We start from the raw sequence: 18,501 nt of genomic DNA, 5'->3' as shown, positions 1-18,501 counted from the left end.
ACCTCCTGCAATTGCGGTTAATCAAAATCCTGCTCCACTAATCAAAATCCTGTTCCACGTACTATGTATGATTATGCTAAACCTTCTTTTACAGGAACTGAATCTAGCATAGTTAGACCTGCTGTAGCTGCAAATACTTTTGAATTAAAACCTAACACTATTTAGATGATACAACAATTTGTTCAGTTTGATGGTTTACAGGATGAAGATCCCAACGCTCACTTAGCAAACTTTCTGGAATTTTACGATACATTTAAAATCAATGACGTTTCTGATGATGCCATACGTCTTCGGTCGTTTCCTTTTTCATTGAGGAACAAAGCTAAATAGTGGTTGAACTCGTTACCACGAGGGTCAATTACTACTTGGGAACAAATGACTGGAAAATTTTTACTAAAATATTTTTTGCCGGCTAAAACAGCTAAATTACGTAATGATATCTCTTCTTTTGAGCGGATGGATTTAGAAACACTCTACGATGCATGAGAGAGATACAAGGACCTTTTGAGAAGGTGCCCTCACCATTGGTTACCGCTTTGGCTCCAAGTACAAACATTTCACAATGGTCTGAATCCTTCGACTCGGCAAATGGTTGACGCAACGGCGGGCGGAACCATCAATAATAAAACACCGGAAGATGCCTATGAGTTTATTGAGGAGATGTCACTGAATAACTATCAGTGGCAAGTCATGAGGACAAAGCCAACGAAAACAACCAGCGTTTATAACGTCGATTCGGTCACCATGCTCTCTAATCAGGTAGAACTCTTAAATAAAAAGATTGATGGTTTTCTTAATTCTTTACAGGTTCACCCAGTAATGCAGTGTGAAGCAAGTAGCGGTGGAACAAACCATTCAGAATACCAACCTTATGGCTACAGCATGGATAACGAGCAATTAAACTATATGAGTAATAATCCTCGACCTCAAAACAATCCATATAGTAATACTTATAATGCAGGTTAGAAGAACTAGTCCAATTTTTCATAGGGAGGCTAAGGAAATCAAAGACCACAACATCCTCTGGGCTACCAACAACAACCCTACCAACAGGAAAAGAAGCCAAATCTTGAAGAGATGCTCTCAAAGTTCATATCAGTGTCAGAAACCCGTTTTTAGAACACCGAGACAGCACTTAAGAATCAACAAGCATCGATCTAAGGGCTCAAAACTCAGATAGGCCAGCTTTCCAAACTAATCTCCGAATGACCACAAGGTAGTTTTCCAAATAATACTGAATCTAACCCAAGGGAACAACTCAACGCAATTAATATTCAAGATGACGAATGAGTCGTTGAGCCTGAACCAGAACTGAGGTAAGAAACTGTGGTAAGAAAAGGTCAAGGTGAGGTAGATCAAAGTACAAACAAACCAGTAACTGTCGAATATAAACCTCGTGTGCCATACCCCAACGCGACATGGAAAGACCGCTTAGATGAACAATTTGGTAAATTCTTTAAACTCTTAAAAAAAATATATATTAACTTACCGTTTCTTGAAGCTCTATCGTAGATGCCAAACGCAATGAAATTTTTAAAGGAGCTTTTAGCAAATAAGAGAAAGTTAGACGAGGCGTCGCATGTGGAGCTGAACGTAGTTTGCTCGGCCATTCTCCAAAATAAACTACCCAACAAACTAAAAGATCCAAAGAGTTTTACGATTCCTTGCTTAATTGGTAGTTTAGACGTTAATTATACATTGGCTAATCTAGGGGCTAGTATCAACGTCATGCCTTACAAAATGTTTAAGCAACTAGGTCTCAGGAAACCCAAACAGACTAGGATGAGTATTCAATTAGCAGATAAAACTGTAAGATTCCCTAGAGGTATTATTGAATATGTGCTAGTCAAAATCGATAAATTTATATTTCCCGTTGACTTTATTGTTCTAGACATAGAAGAGGATAGCAACACTCCCTTAATCCTAGAAAGGCCCTTTTTAGCAACTGCTAAAACCATCATTGATGTTGGCACAGGTGAACTCACACTCCGGGTGGGAGACGAAACAATCACCCTTCAAGCTCGCAATTCTGGCAACACATCAGGGATTGAAGGTAATTATTTAAACCATCCTACTAAAACTAACTGTATGGTGCAACCTACTTTGCAGAAAATGAGTTTGAAGGAAGCACACGAGTCGTTCTCAAGCAATAGTAGAGGACCTGTTCATGAAGATCGAAGACTACAAATTGAGGAACTCGATGAATGGCAGATGCACAAACCAAGAACACCCGACAAATCGAAACTACGCCAAAACGAGCTCGATACCTCTCTAAATCAACTTAAGGTTGGTGATAAGGTCTTATTAGATACCGCGGATCCCCACATTGTCACTACCACACCGAATGAGAAAATCCCTCTTACGGTACTCAGTATTTTTCCATTCATTATGGTGGAGGTGAGTCATCCCAAGTTCGGCACTTTTAAGGTAAACAACACTCGATTAAAACCCTATTTTGATGAGATTGATAGCAAGAATGAGGAGTATAAACTCCTAAAACCACCATGATTATTCAACAGAGAGGTAAGTCGAGCTTAGACTATAAATAAGCGCTTCTCGGAAGGCAACCCAAGCACTAACAATAGTAATTTCTTTCAATTTTGGTATTTAAATCCTAACTTACTAATAGAAATCTTGAATACAGGTATTTTCGCAGAGACACGGCCAAGCACACGAGCGCGCGTAAGGTAGTGTGAAAACAGGGCAAAAGGTTTCCCTAACATGGGCTATGATTAAATGCCACGGCCATGCGATATGGCCGTGGTCAAGCCTGCCAAAACAACACAGGCGTGTGACACGCCCGTGTGGAAGACCCGTGGTTGAAACTGAGAATCACGCCCGTGTCTAACACCCGTGGTCGAACCTGTTAAATTAACACAGGCATGGGGCTTGCATACACGGGCGTGGGAGAAGCAAACGAAGCTAGACACAGCTATGTGACACGGCCGTGTTCACCAATACGCCCGAGGCACACGGGCGTGTGTCGAATTTCAGACACGCCAAAATAGGAAAAACACAAAACACACGTGCTGAAATTGAGGCACAGGGGCGTGTCCCAAAATCTATAAATAGGCCGTACTATTCATTTCTTCCCCACTCGAAAACCCTAACCCTAGCCGCTGCAAGTCCATAGGGCCTCCTTGCCACGCCCGTGCACCGTTTCTCACCCTATTTTTGACGCCCAATCTCTCTCCCTTAGCATTTGTTTACTCTTTTCACCTCTATTCTACTTATTTTTAATGCTTATTCTTAAAATAATTTTTATTTTTATCATACTATGTTCATTTTGTTCATTATTTCCTGCATTATTAGATTATTTATCATGCATTTTATGTTAATGTAGGTTGTTAGGAAAGCTTCATTCCTTTGTCATTCACATGCCATTTATTATGCTCATCCTCATGTCCTTACAATGTCTTGAAATTATGCTATCAAAAAGAATTTTGTTGGTTGAGTTTGGTTCATACTTTGGCTGAAATTACTAGTTTAAATTCATGGCTTTCCAAATTCATGTATTTACTATTATTCTTCTTTACAAATTATAGGTATACGATGTCGTCTTCACGAGGAAAGAAATCTGCTGTCCTCACTTCAAAGAAAAGGAAGGGAGTGTCATCTTCTTCGGGTCTTACCGCTGAAATTAGTCACCCTTTCCTCCAATTCCCCAACAGGCCCCAAGAAGAACTGTTTCAAATACTACGGGCCTGACCTTTAGCAGCGGGTCGTTGCATCGACTGGGCTACTGTCGAACAAGTCCAATTGGCTAACGCAATTCGGGTTCTTCTTACCACCGACCCTTGGGAGCTGTTCTTCGAGATTATCGAGCTGACATACCTCGAGCTCACGATGGAACTATGCTCAACGTTCCATCTTCAGACCGTAATGACAAGGTATGATGATCCCGGCACGGTACAATTTCTCTTAGGCAGATTAATCCACCAACTAAGCGTCTCAGAGTTTGGTGTTGTACTAGGCTTATATACGGAGGAGTTCAGGGAGAAGAATGAACTACATGCTCTCATTCGCCACATACATTTCTCTCTCTCGAAGTGTTGCCACACTTTGGCCCCTAGCACGGCCTCGTAAAATCCTAGCCGCTCCTAGGCATCAGTCCTCCCACCATCCCTGAGGTACTTACACGCTATTTTAGCTCACATGATTACAGGGAGGCGAGAGACTACTGGCGTCGTCAACACCCATGACGTCTACTTCTTATGGTGCATGTCACAAGGGCACGTCATCGACCTTGCCTATTTCATCGCCCTTGCGATTCAACACCAGACGAAGCGGCATCGGAAGGGGGTCATCTCCATTGGCACCTACGTGACTCGACTAGCGCGACACTTCGGGCTCCTTAACACCCCGGCCTAAGAATCATCCCTCACCCTCATTGGCCAGATGTCTCCACAAGGCATCTCGAGCATGCTTAGCATGAGGATGATCGAGAGGCACCGAGTAACCTACGCTCCCTAGTATCGTCTCGCTCAATCTACCAAAGAGGAGGCCTACGAGGACATTCTTGATGATGTCCCCCCACAGTACGAGGACCCATCGACTCAGCCACCACCACCCTCTCGTCCAGTTCATGCGGCGGCTTCATATGCTGACATCTCTGAGCGCCTCACCCGATTCGAGCAGCAGTGTTTTCAACGATTTGACAACATTGATGCTACTCTACAGCAAATGTGTCAGCACCTTCACATCTCATCGCTAGTCCCACCTCGCGAACCATCCAACGATGAAGATGTTTAGAAACATTTATTTATTATTTTATGTTTTTAATTTTTATTAAAACTAATTTTTATTTTTATTTATTTTTTAGCAGATTTTAGAATTTTATTTTTAATTATCAATTTCGGTTTTTCTTTATGAGTAATTATTCTTCCTAATATCCCCTAAAAAGTTCTTGATTTTATCACAGTTATATAGAGCTCTTAAGCTCATCATCGCATAGGAACTACAACTCCACCGGGAAAGGTTCTCCACGACTGCCATGTCCTGCTCGCCCACGACCATAGCTGCCACTAGAGATAATATCCTTTTGGCGCAGGACTTATGGCCTAATGAACCTCTACGACTGCCGGAGTATCCCTTTGCACTCTCGAACCAATTCCTCTCTAGAACTCCAGTTCGAGGAATTCATCATACAAGAAGTTTCACTTCTCTCCCTATCTTATTTTTACTCTCCAATATCTATTTTTGTATATTGAGGCCAATGTACATCTTAAGTGTGAGAGGTATTTATTTATTATCAGAAAAATCCCTGAATGACTGCCTTGTTCTCTTAAAAAGCTCTCATATCATATTTAGGATAAATTTTGATTGATTTATGATTTTGATTGATATATCTTAAATTAAAACATAGGCAATTTATGCATTGATTGTTTAAACTTTAAGACATTAGAGAATCAAGCATGATGAGTTGATTTTTAAGAATTCAAAATCTTAGGTTGTTTCCCAAAGTCTAAGTATTACTTTGAATTGGAATTCACAAGTCTTAACATCAAAAAGCCATAATTTTTGTGAGATTTTTTAGCCTTTTGAGCATCTATTAATTCTTTCATGCTCACTTTTATTATTGCTTTGAGTGCGTCAATATTGAACTATTATTCTAGAACTTGCTTGATTATGCATGTCGAGACCATACCATTTGATTTGATATGTCAACATGATTAAGGCACTTAGGATTAACCCACTCATGCCATGAAAAGCCTACCTTCACGATTAACCCCTAGTAAACTCCCTTGAGCCTAACAAGCCATTTCTTGTATTACCCTTAATATTAACCTTTAACCCATTATTGTTGAAATCCCCTAAATTAATCCCTATTTTTGTCGAGATTTGAGTTGAATGGATTGCTTAGCTATGTTTTGTTCTTAATAGTTAGTCTATATTATTTAACTTGTTCTTAAAAAAAAAAAACTATGTATACATATTTGTAATTTCATATTTTGAGAGAAGCTTTGTTGTACGCAAATGAAGATTAACTCTTTTTCTACTTAGGCAATCCTTCAATTTAATCTCGATTCTAACCCTTTCTTTCAGCTTGTGACCACACCCCCTAACCAAGCCTCATTACAACCTTCCAAAGACCTTTTGATTGATGTATCATCTTAAATTATAGTGGTGGAAATTTCATGCAAGCCTATGGTAATGACTTTTCATTATTGACTATTGAGTGCTTCATTTATTGTCCTTAAACACCTCGAGTGATTTGAGTGAATCTTTAGTGAGGATGTGAAACTCTGTGATATTCTGAATCAAAGGTAATTACTTAGATGCAGAGAGAAACCTATGTTTGCATGATTAAATACTCAACTTGGAATGTTTGGAACTTTTATGTTCTTTTAGTTGAATTCTCAATGTATGATTATCTATGAATTAATTTGAGATATTATTGATAGAAATTATAAGTTGAGAAGAATTTATTTTGATTATGAGTAGAGAATTTTGCTTAAGGACAAGCAAATGCTTAAGTGTGGGGGTATTTGATAAAACGTAAATTATACATATTTTTACCCCATGTTTAATGCATTTTATGGATGATTTCTCATTAGAATTGGTGAATTAAATGCTCCTAATGCTTTAATTTCATGTTTTATACTTAGGAGAGTATAGGAGAGGGAAAGGAACGAGAAACGGGCCAAAAACAGAAAAAATAGGCCAAAGTATGAAATCAACACGGCCTGGACCTCCTCACATGGGCAGACCACACGGCTATGTCAATTTGGCAGGCTCGAACACGGCCTGAAGTAATCGAACACGGGCGTGTCTCTGCCGAGCCCAAGTTGAGCCCAATTCAGAAAAGACCAATTTTGAGGGTTTTTAGGAATTCCAAAGCCTATAAATACACATTAAAGGAGGAGGAAAAAGGAAACAGAGAATAGGGAGTAAGGAATTACTCCAAGGAAGCCGATTGATTCATCTCAGAAGTCGGATTCATCATCAAGACTGAAGATCTCTCCTCAATTCCCCTTCAGGAGTTTTGGGTTTTCTTTATCTTTTGTATTCTTTATTTTTCTGAGATGTTTTCTTATTTAGTTATGAACTAAATTCCCTAAAAACCTAAGGGGAATGAAACCTAAGACGAATCTTCTTATTATTTTCTGAATCGTATGATAAATATTTAACTTGTTCTGAATCATGTGTTCTTAATTCTTATTTTGATATCCCAGGATACTGATTCAAGACATGCTCTTATTCAGAGGAGGAATAAACCCTGTCTAAGAGTACATTTGTCATAATTAAGCGGAGTTGATTGCGCGCCTAGACATAGGGTGACAAGATTTTTCCGGATTAGGGTGAAACCGAATAAGGGGATCCATAGATCAAGTTAATACAACCCTAGAGTGTCAATTAGAGAAAAGTCTCGGTTATTCAATCTAGGGATTAGACGTTATTAGTCTTGAATAGGGATAATAACATAACTTAGGGATCTCTACGGAACAAGTTGAATGAATAAATCGTCCGGTTCAGAGCCAGAATAACAAGTAAAGTCTAGGTGGATTTGTCCTTTGGTATTGTCTTAAGTCAATCGATTTTTCCCAAAAGTAATTCCCCAATTCTTTTCTCTGTGAGTTCTTAGTTTAGATAATTAGTTAATTAAAACAAAACTTCTGTATTCTTAGGCTAGATAATAAAAAGACAGTCATTACTAGTACTTTTAGTTCTTTTGGGTTCGACAATCCGGTCTTGCTAAAACTATACTACTGTTCGATAGGTACACTTGCCTACATCGCGATAATAGTTAGTTTCAAGAACGATTAATTATAAATATTTAAAACCTATTACGAAATCACGCGATCAGGCTCTTATAAGCTTCCTGACATGGCTTACTTGAACTTTCTGTTATCTTATCCGGTGCTCCCTAATATTATCTCTTCAGAGATATCTGATAAGCTTTATGAGCTTTCTGAATAAAAATCTTATGAGTTTACTGATTAGCCTGGATAAGTGTCCTGTTACATGATTACATGGCTCATTGAGCATCTTGATATGTGATTAAGGAGTGTTCTTCCTGAATAAGTACCCTATTGGGTGCCCCTAATTATGAATTGATGAATTACAGATTTGTACACCTTGAGTGTACTATTTGAGTATCCATCGATATTTCAATAATTCAATGGATAAAACCCTCGATATGAGAAAAATAATGAGATAAATAGAAATATGTCTTGAACATTTTTGAATTATTTAATGAAAGGTTATATGATGAGCTCATCTATGCTTATTTGATGTAAAAATGTATTATATGACTAACTTTCTTGATTGAGTATATGTGTTTAGTTAAACTTGTCAAATTGATGAAAAGCATGTTAATTGTTTGCTTAACATTAATAAATGTAATTGGTAAGTTTTAACTCCTGTTATACGAACTTACTAAGCATTAAATGCTTACTAGGTTTTATTTTCTCTGCTTTATAGTGCTCGAAAGCTCGTGAAGGTTGGAGATTGGTTGAAGCATCATCACACTATCCACTAGCTTATTTTGGTATAAATAGTAAACTTATTTTGGTATAATGGCATGTATAGGTAACTTGGCCATTGTTGGCAAATAAATGTGGTTTGTGAACTAGCCATTGGAATGGCTAGTAATGATTTGTTTTGATATATTTATAAGGTTATATTATGAAAACTACCTATGTGTTAAGTATATTAAATATGGTTGATCAAGTTATGCTTAACATATAAGTTAAACAAGGGTAAGAATATAAACATGAATGCATATGATAAAATATCATGTTAGATGTTAGAATTGGCTTGGATTTAATACTTGAATTGGCTGGGATATAATTGTAAGTTTTGGTGTAGGTTATTGGCAAATTTGGGTGAGAAATAAAGCTAGGAAATGGTTTTATTTTTTCCACATGGGTAGACACACGGTCGTGTGTCTCGACCGTGTGTGACACACGGCCTGACACATGGGCATGTGGTTTGGCCGTGTGTCCCCTGTAACTTAAATTTGAGAAACAGAATGTTCAGAATTAAGCACATGGGTAGAGACACGAGCGTGTGTCTCAGCAGTGTGTGCTACACGGCGTAGAACACAAGCGTGTGTCTTGGCCATGTGAAACTTGCACTTAATTTTGGAAAAATTAAATTAACCACAAGGCCTAGCACACGGGCTTGTGGCTGGCCATGTGGCACAAGTCAAAGAGTTACACGGAGTCGAACACGGCCTACAACATGGGCATGTCCTATGGTCACACTGGCGTGTCCCTTGACCACACGGGCGTGTGTGCCCTACATCTAGGAAAAATTTTGGAAATTTCACGAAAAATTCTTTGAGTTCCCGGTTTAGTCCCAACTCATTTCCAAAACTTGTATTGGGCCTCAAGGGTCCATTTAAGGGACGTTATGAATAATTTCAAAAAAATGTATAGTAATTGACATGAATTATCTGTAAATATTCTAAAAACTCCAATAATGCTCTGTAACCCTGTTCTAGCAACGGCCATGGCTTAGGGTTGTTACAAATACAATTCAACACCAATGTCATAAGCTTAGCAAAGCCTAATCAACATCACCAACTCACAAGTCAGTATGTTTATCCATAACATAATATTGAAATCAATCATAATACATGTAAATTTCCATATGTAAAACATCATTAGCTCATCAATCTTTTCATTTAATCATGATTCAATCCATTTACATACTTACCATTTTGTTTCCTTTTCTTGCCCATTGAACCATTTAGAATTACATCGGATACTCGGGAAAGCTCACACGAAGTGTACCTTTACATATAATAGTAACATTTCCTTTACATCATTGCTCACATGAGCTGTGAAATGGGCCTGCTCACACAAGCTGTGGGTTGGAATGTAAGCTACACATGCTACTCACACAAGCTGTGCAGAATCCATAACAAATGCAGGACTTCAGCCATCGGTAGGACATTCAATACCAACACCCAAAACATGAAATCCCTAATGACATGTCATTTGTATACTAAGAATTCCTATGGTTCAACTGGAACTCAATATCTGTCAATTCATCATAGAATTGATACATTTATATATCGATCCATTTACATTAAAAATAACATATTAAACATTCAATTTAAATAACATTAATACGATAACTGTTCATACAAACTTACCTCGATGACTAATGGCTTAAAAGTTAGATCGAACTAATCCGAAGCTTTAGGTTTTCCTCAATCTAATTCTGAACGTGGTTTATCTTGATCTAAATAGAAAATTTCAATCAATTAAATACTCCTAGTATTCAATTTAATCCATATTTCATAGTTATGCAAAATTACCAATTTAACCCTAACATTTTTACTTTTTATGATTTAGTCCTTAAGCTCATAAATTGAAATCTAACCATTTTAACCCTCCATTCATGCTAGATAAAATTCTTAGGGACTTATACTAACCCAATCAAACCATCATTTCATAAATTTAACATGAAATTTTACTATTTTCACAAATAGACCCCTAAATGCAATTTCATCAAAAATCACTTAACAAAACTTGTTTATTTCTTAACAAAGATTCATAATCTATCAATTAATATCAAAAACCATTCAAGAACATTCATGGCATAACCCTCAACCTCTAATAGTTTTATAAATTAACCCCCGGTCTACCTAGATTAAGCTAAAACGATCTCAAAAGCATAGAAATTATTAAAAACAGGGTAGAAATAACATACCATGCAAACATTGAACTAGCCGAACCTTCAAAGCACAAAAATGAAGGTTTCTTTCCATAATTTCAGTGAAGAAAAACATTAAAGAAGATTATACTAAATTTTACCTTATTTTAATCTATCTTAATTTATTAAATTACCTTTTTAACCTTACTTATTAACTTCAAAATCAACCAAATCATGTCCATATTTGTCCGTTAACCTTATGAATGGTATAATTATCATTTAATTCCATTTACTTTCATTTCCATAGCCCTTTTTACTAACAGAACTCCACTTTTACACTTTTTACGATTTAGTCCTTTTTACTTAATGAATTACTTAAACATCAAAATTTCTTAGCGAAATTTTAATACAACCTTAATATATTCTTGCAAACATTAAATAAATAATAAAATAATAATTTACTTGTTGAAATTATGGTCCCGAAACCACTATTTTTGATATAAAGAAAAATGGGTTGTTACAAGAAGGCCCTTGAGAAGAAAAGAGAAAATTATGATATCCTCTACAAAATCCCTTTATGTTAATTTTCTTTATGAAAAATTAACTCTATACTACTTTTTATGTAGCTGCTTGGGACATAATGATAAATTATGTCTAGTCCGTTTAAACAATAGTGGAGATATGGTGGAGCTTAGTTGGAATCTGGATTTGAAGGCTCAATCAAGACAAGCAATGGTAGCAAACAGTGTTTGGCTTCGTGAGGAAGGGGATGAAGAATTTTGAAAACTAATATGTCGAAGCATGATAGGGGGAGTAATTTACGGAATGCTGAAATGAGAAATTCTTGGAGGAATTCAAATCTAATTTTGGGATTTAATTTGGAGGGGTTTCCTATTCGGGGAAAGACAAATATGTTTGAATCATCAAGTAGGCTAGGTCCCACTATGATGGAGCATGATTTTGAGGAATTCCTGATTGAATATGTAGATGGAAAGAAAAGGCCCAGAGTTGTACTATCAAATTCTGACGTTTCTGGATTTGTCGATTTGTTGGGGGCTACAGATAGGTAGGTCATTGTTTATCAAAACCAGATATCGGCAAATTCCAGGAAGTAAGCCGACTGAAGATAATGAAGATCTTATGCTGGAATGTTCGCGGATTGGGGAATAAGTGGGCTATTTGAAGACTTTGGCACATGCTAATGTTCTATAATCCCCAAATTATCTTCTTAATAGAAACTAAATTAAATGGGAGTCGTATGGAAAGAGTAAGGATAAGATGTAGTTTTAATAATGGATTAAATTTTCACGCTTAAGGAACGAGAGGGGGATTGAGGTAAGCTTGGAATGGGAATGATTTAGTTCAACTTCACAGCTATTCAAAGAATCATATTAATGTGGATGTTGGGATGAATAGATGAGATATTAAATAGAGATTTACTGGTTTTTATGGTGCCCTAGATTCGCGATATAGGAAGGAATGTTGGGATTTACTTAGAAGTCTTGGAAATGATCAAAGTCTCTCTTGGTCAGTTTGTGAGGATTTCAATTAAATATTGTACTCTTTTGAGAAAGCTGGTGGTTTGCCACGTGATGAACATAAGATAGAGTGCTTTCAGAAGACTTTCGAAGATTGTCGTTTAGCTGATGTGCGTTATTTTAGATCTCCTTACACTTATGAGAGAGGGGATCTTATAGAAATAAATATCCGTGAGAAGTTTGATAAAAGGTGGAAAATGTTAAATGGTTGAGTTTGTTCTCTGGTTTTTTAATATGTCATCTTTCATATTCCATTTCTGACCACTATCCTGTTCTAATCAAAATTGACCATGATGTTTTTAAGAGAGCTTGAAAGACTTTTAGGTTTGAATCGTGGTGGCTAATGGAAGAGTAATATGAAAAGGAGGTAAAATGTATTTGGGAATCAAATCCAAGTACAGTTTTGGAGAAATTGGAAGTTGTAAAATCCAGATTGAGAATATGGGAAAGGGGATTAAAAAAAAAGGGGCAGAATCTTCTAAGCATTTACATAAAGAGTTGGAAAGATTGGTGGATCTTGATAGGGATGATGAGAATTTGGCTGAGTTAATCGATGTTAAGCTTCGCCTAAATTTGGAAATTGACAAAAAAAAAAGCTTATTGGGAACAATGAGCTTAGACAAATTGGTTGAGGCTGGGAGATAGAAACACCAAATTTTTTCACTGTTTTGCTTCCCAAAGAAAGCAAGAAAACAATATTCAAAATTTGATGATTGAAGATGATCGTTGGGCTACAAATAAGAGCGAGGTGGAGGAAACGGTACGTAAATATTTTGCTAACATTTTTGCTTCAAAAGGTGTTGGATGTATAGAACATGTCTTGTCAGGAGTGGAAAAATGTATCACTGATAATATGAATCAGATGCTTCTGTCCAAGTATTCACATGAAGAGGTATTTGTTACTTTAAAAGGTATTATCCTAACAAAATCTACTGGTTATGATGGCTTTTCAGTGACATTTTTTTAGAAATTCTGGAATATCATGTTAAAATTTTGAATGGGGGTTTGTCTGTGGAACCTATAAATGTCACCAATTTAGTGCTTATTCTAAAAATTGCTCAAGCCTTGAAAGTGGAAAATTTTAATCCTATTAGTCTATGCATGATCTTATATAAAATGATTTTTAAATCTATTGTTACCCGTTTTCAACAAGTTTTAGATTATTGCATCGATGAAGCCTAGAGTACATTTATTCCGATCAGAAATTTTGCTTGGGTGCCTAGTTTTGAGAATCAAAAAATCCACAATGTTGGAAGCATTCCAGATTCAATGATGATAGCTGATATTATTGAAAAGGAATCTAAACTATGGAATGAAGAACTCATCAGATGTACCTTTAGTATGACAGATGCGGAGTGAATCTTAAGAATTCTGTTGGCACGGATTCCTCATAATGATTGTCTGGTGTGGAAAAAGGAGGCTTCTGGTGAATATTCTATTCGTAGTGCTTAGAAAATGCTATTACATCTATCAGGTGATCTTAATCAGTTACAACAACAAACTGAATGCATGTATTTCTACAAGAAATTATGGGGGCTAAACCTACCCTCTAAATTGAATATTACAATCTGGAAATGCTGTTGATGTGTGTTTTCACGTTATTAACTAAAAATACAACAAAGGGACGTGCACCTATCGATAAATAGTATAGTTATGGTGAGTAAAGATATCATATCCATGAAAACTAAAAGTAATCGTAATTACCGTTTTCCTATTATTTAGCCGACAAATTGGATTGATTGGTTTAAACTAAGATTTACTAAATTAATTTAACTAAAGAACTCAATAGAAAGTAAATCAGGAAAATAACCGAATGGTAACCAATGAGAGAGACAATACCCAGGAAAGAATCCACCTAGGCTTCATTTATTATTATGAATCTAATTTAAACAATTTATTTACTTGGTATCTTGATCTGTAGAAATCTCTAAATTATGCTAATATTTCTTTCGAGAATAAGAGCAACTGACTTTAGGTTAATTAATTGAAATCTCTTTCTAGTTAAAACCCCTACTGTCACATTACTCGATCTATGGATTACCCTATTAGATTTGACTCTAATCTAATAGATTTATGTTATCCTATTTTTAGAATTGCATGCAACTCCACTCAGTTATACTAGATCCGTTCTTAAACAGAGATTTTTCCTTTGATTTAATCACATTAAACATGAATTAATATATCGGAAATATTAAAACAAGAGATAAGAACACATAACTGAGAACAAGAATCAAGTATTTATCATGTAAAACAGAAATCAAATAATTATAATTCATCATAAGGTTTATCTTCTCTAGGTATCTAGGGAATTAGTTCATAATTGTGAATAAAAACATCTCAAAGTCAGAATAATCATAAGAAATAAAGAAACGCATAAAAGCTTCAAAAGAAATTAAAAGGATGCCTTCAATCTTGATGGAAATCTACTTCAAAGTTGGCTCTATTGGTGTCATTCAAGTTGTTTTCTTCAATATTCTCTGATTGTCCTCTATTCTCTTCTTTTATTTGGTATTTATAGACTTTAGAATGCTCAGAAAGCTTAAAAATTGCGTTTTTCCATGTGGTTAGGATGTGATTTGCGAAATCAACACGGTCTGGCACATGGTCGTGTGTTCAGCCCATGTGACTCCTAAAATCTGCTCTATTTATCTAATTTTCGCCCATTTTTCGCTCATTTTGCCCCTAAATGCTCTTTAAGTTTAGAAACATGAATTCAAAGGATATGAGCAAAAAATTCACCAATTTGCATAAATAATCATCCAAAAACATATTAAGAACGAGATTAAAATATGTTACTTTTATCACTTATCAGCTGTAAAAATTTCATTATTTGTAACAGCCCATTTTTAATAAAATCGGAACAATGGTTTCGGGACCACATATCTGAGTCTGAAAATAAAAATTATTTTAATACTATTTTATGGTCTACAATATGATAATAATATTGTGTGAAAATTTAGTAAAGAAATTTTATCGATTACATGTTTAATTTGATAAAGGACCAAATTGCACAAAGTGCAAAAGTTGAGTTCTAATAGCTAAAGGGATTAAATAGCTATATAAATTTAAATTAGAGGTCATTATATGGTAATTAGACCATTAATAAAAAGTTAGTAGATATTTTTGGATGATTCATCCATGGAAAATTAGAAAAGGTTAAGGACTAAATTGGAAATCAAAATAATTAAAGATGATAAATTAATTAAATAAAAAAATATTATCATTTATCATCATATTTCCCAAATATTTTGCATGGAAACCCTAGGAAAGAGAAAGCAAGCTTTCTTGGCCAAATTAGGTAAGAATTCAAGTCCCGTTTTTAGTAATTTTTATATTTTCGAGATCGGGATAACTTAATCTATCTATTTTGAGGGTTAATTTGTAAAGTTATCAAATAATGAAAATTTTTCCATGGATGAATATGCTGAAATTTTTAAATTTATGGTAGAATATGAAAGGTTCTTGATAGATAAAAAAACTTTTACAAAGTGAGTTTTGATGAAAACATGATTTAGGGACTAAATTGAAAAATTGTAAAATTCATGGAAAAATTTTGAATTTTATGAAATACATGGGCTGTAAATGTTATGTGTAAAAATCGTCTAGGCTTGGAATAAGTATTAAATTACATGAATTTTATTTTCCGACCTAGGAAGGAAATTGTCATTAATTAAAAGTTAGAAGGGCAAAATGGTAATTTTTCCTAAGATGTGAATTGAACTGAATTGAGTTTAAATTGTATTAAATTGATGTTAAATTTACTCGTATAGATCCAAATAGACCAAATTTGGAGTTAGAACGAGGAAAAGAGAAAAATGTCGGATTAGTAGATTTTACGTACACGAACATTTGTAAAGGTAAGTTCGTGTAACTAAATTATGTATATTTATATGCTTGAATTAAATATGGTGTATGTGAATTGGATAAATATTATATGTATATGACATTGAAAACATATCCGATAAAGCCCAATAAATGATATTGCCTGATAAATAATAAATGATAAAAAAATGTTACTTTTATGTTTGAAATGAATGTAGAATGTGTTTATTTGAATTACATGAATATTGTAAATGTATGAAATAATTACGTGCCTGATAATGCTTGAAAAATATTAAATCCCATTTGAATAAATGAAAGTCGATGGATTCGTGATTTCTCCTATTGAATGAGGTCCTGCATTTGTTGCTAACGGGATTTAGCTCGGACGAGTAATCCCATTGACCTCATTACAGAAAGGATTTAGCCTGGACTGGTAATCCTGATATAAACTCTCTTGAGCATATGTTATAGATAGGATTTGGCATGGACGGGTAATCCTGATTAAACTCTTATGAGCATATGTTGGAAACAGGATTTAGCTTGGACAAGTAATCTTTTTATATGATATGTGGCTTGAAAGTGTGCTCCCCGGTTATGTACCCTATCGAGTACCCCTGAATACGAATTGAAGGATCTTGATTTGTACATCTTGAGTGTACTACCTGTGTATCCATCGATATTTTAGATAAATTCAATGGGTAAAAATCCTAACATGAGAGTATATGAATAAGAAATGAGTTATTACACATATCTGCTTGAAATACATTAAAATGATGATACATGATAATTGATATATGGAAATATGATATGATGATATTTGTACATGGAATTTATTTGATGAATATATTCATCCCTGATTATAGATTTGTACACCTTGTGTACTATTTGTCTGACATTGATATTTCGAATGATTTAATGGGTAAAGTCCCGACATGAAATAATCTGAATTCGAGATAAATTATTATGAATATGTACTTGAAATACAAATTTATGATTTATACATGTTATATGAATACGTGATATGAAAAGTATATATATTTGGATTTGATTGTTGTTGAGTCCATATATGTTTCTTGATAATATTGTGGAATGTATGACTAACAAAGGCAATGAGGATATATGTAGGGTTTGAGATCAAATTGGTTAAATGTGCCTTACATGTTTATCTTGAAATAGAATGTATGGTAAGTTAAGTACCATGTTATACGAACTTACTAAGCATTATATGCTTACTTAGTTTTATTTCCCTGTTTTATAGTAAATCGGAAAGTCGTTGGGTTGGAAACTTGGAAGAGATCACTCACACTATCCATCAGCCCAGGCCCATTTCGGTACATATGGTAAATCAATTATGATTATAATGGCATGTATAGGTTAATTGGCCATATTGGCATGTAAATGTAAATGGTTGATTGTAATCTAGCCATTGAAATGGCTAGTAAAGATTTGTTTTGGTAATATTATAAGGTTATACCATGATGAATATCCATGTGTTTAGTGTAGTTGATTAAATTATGTTAACATGTATGTTCACAAAAAGGTAAGATTATAAACATGAATGCATGTAATGATGTACTATGTTAGATTTTAGAGTTAACTTAGTTATGATGCTTGAATTGGTTGGTATATGAATGAAAGTTTTGGTGTAGGTCATTGGCAAAGTTTAGGTGAGAAATAAAGCTAGAAAATGGCTTTATTTTGTCCACACGGGTAGACACACGGGCATGTGTCTTGACCATGTGTGACACACGTCCTAGCACATGGGCATGTGGTTTGGCCATGTGTCCCCTGCATCTTAAATTCGAGAAATAGAACGCTCAGAATTGAGTACATGGGCAGCAGAGACACAAGCGTGTGTCTTAGCCGTGTATGTTACACGGCCTAGAACACGGACGTATGTCTTGGTCGTGTAAAACCTGCACCTTAATGTTTTGCAAGTTAAAGAGTTACACGGGCTGGGGACACGGCTGTGTGACCTATTTCATACACCACACGACCTAGGACATGGGTGTGTCACTTGACCGTGTGAGCCATACGACCTATCAACACAAGTGTGTGACCCCTGTATATGAAAGAAATTGTGAAATTTTACGAAAAATTTCCTGAGTTCCCGAATTAGTCCCGACTTGATTCCAACGTTTATAATGGGCCTCGAGGGTCCATTCAAGGGACAATATGACTAGTTTCGAAAATAAACAGTATTTAACATGAATTATCTGTAATTATTTTGTAAACTTTGGTAATACTCTGTAACCCTGTTCTGGTGACAGATACGGGTTAGGCGTGTTACATTATTACTTTATGTAATCTACACTACAAGAGGCTGACAAATGTTGTTGTGTCCACAGTGTATAGTTGCAGTGGAGACTTGCAAACATGTGTTTAGGGAGTGTTCGTAACAAGGAATACATGGAGGCATTTAAATGTATTTTAGTTTGAGTTAAGGGGAGAAATGAGCTTTATAGATTGGATTACCTATTTTTTTGCAAACAATACCATCCAACAGTGCAGAATCTTTACATGTGCAATTTGG

General features: G+C 35.3%; 1 non-coding gene across 1 annotated transcript; it reads right to left on the bottom strand.

Annotated features, from left to right (window-relative positions):
• Nucleotides 1-423: 423 nt before the first annotated feature.
• Nucleotides 424-530, bottom strand: LOC128287634 (small nucleolar RNA R71). The gene has a single exon (XR_008278333.1). It is a non-coding gene; the product is annotated as a small nucleolar RNA R71 (small nucleolar RNA).
• Nucleotides 531-18,501: the final 17,971 nt, after the last annotated feature.

Source organism: Gossypium arboreum, chromosome 13 (assembly GCF_025698485.1).
Source record: "Gossypium arboreum isolate Shixiya-1 chromosome 13, ASM2569848v2, whole genome shotgun sequence".
Classification (NCBI taxonomy): Eukaryota; Viridiplantae; Streptophyta; class Magnoliopsida; order Malvales; family Malvaceae; genus Gossypium; species Gossypium arboreum.
This window is presented reverse-complemented; position numbering and strand designations above follow the sequence as displayed.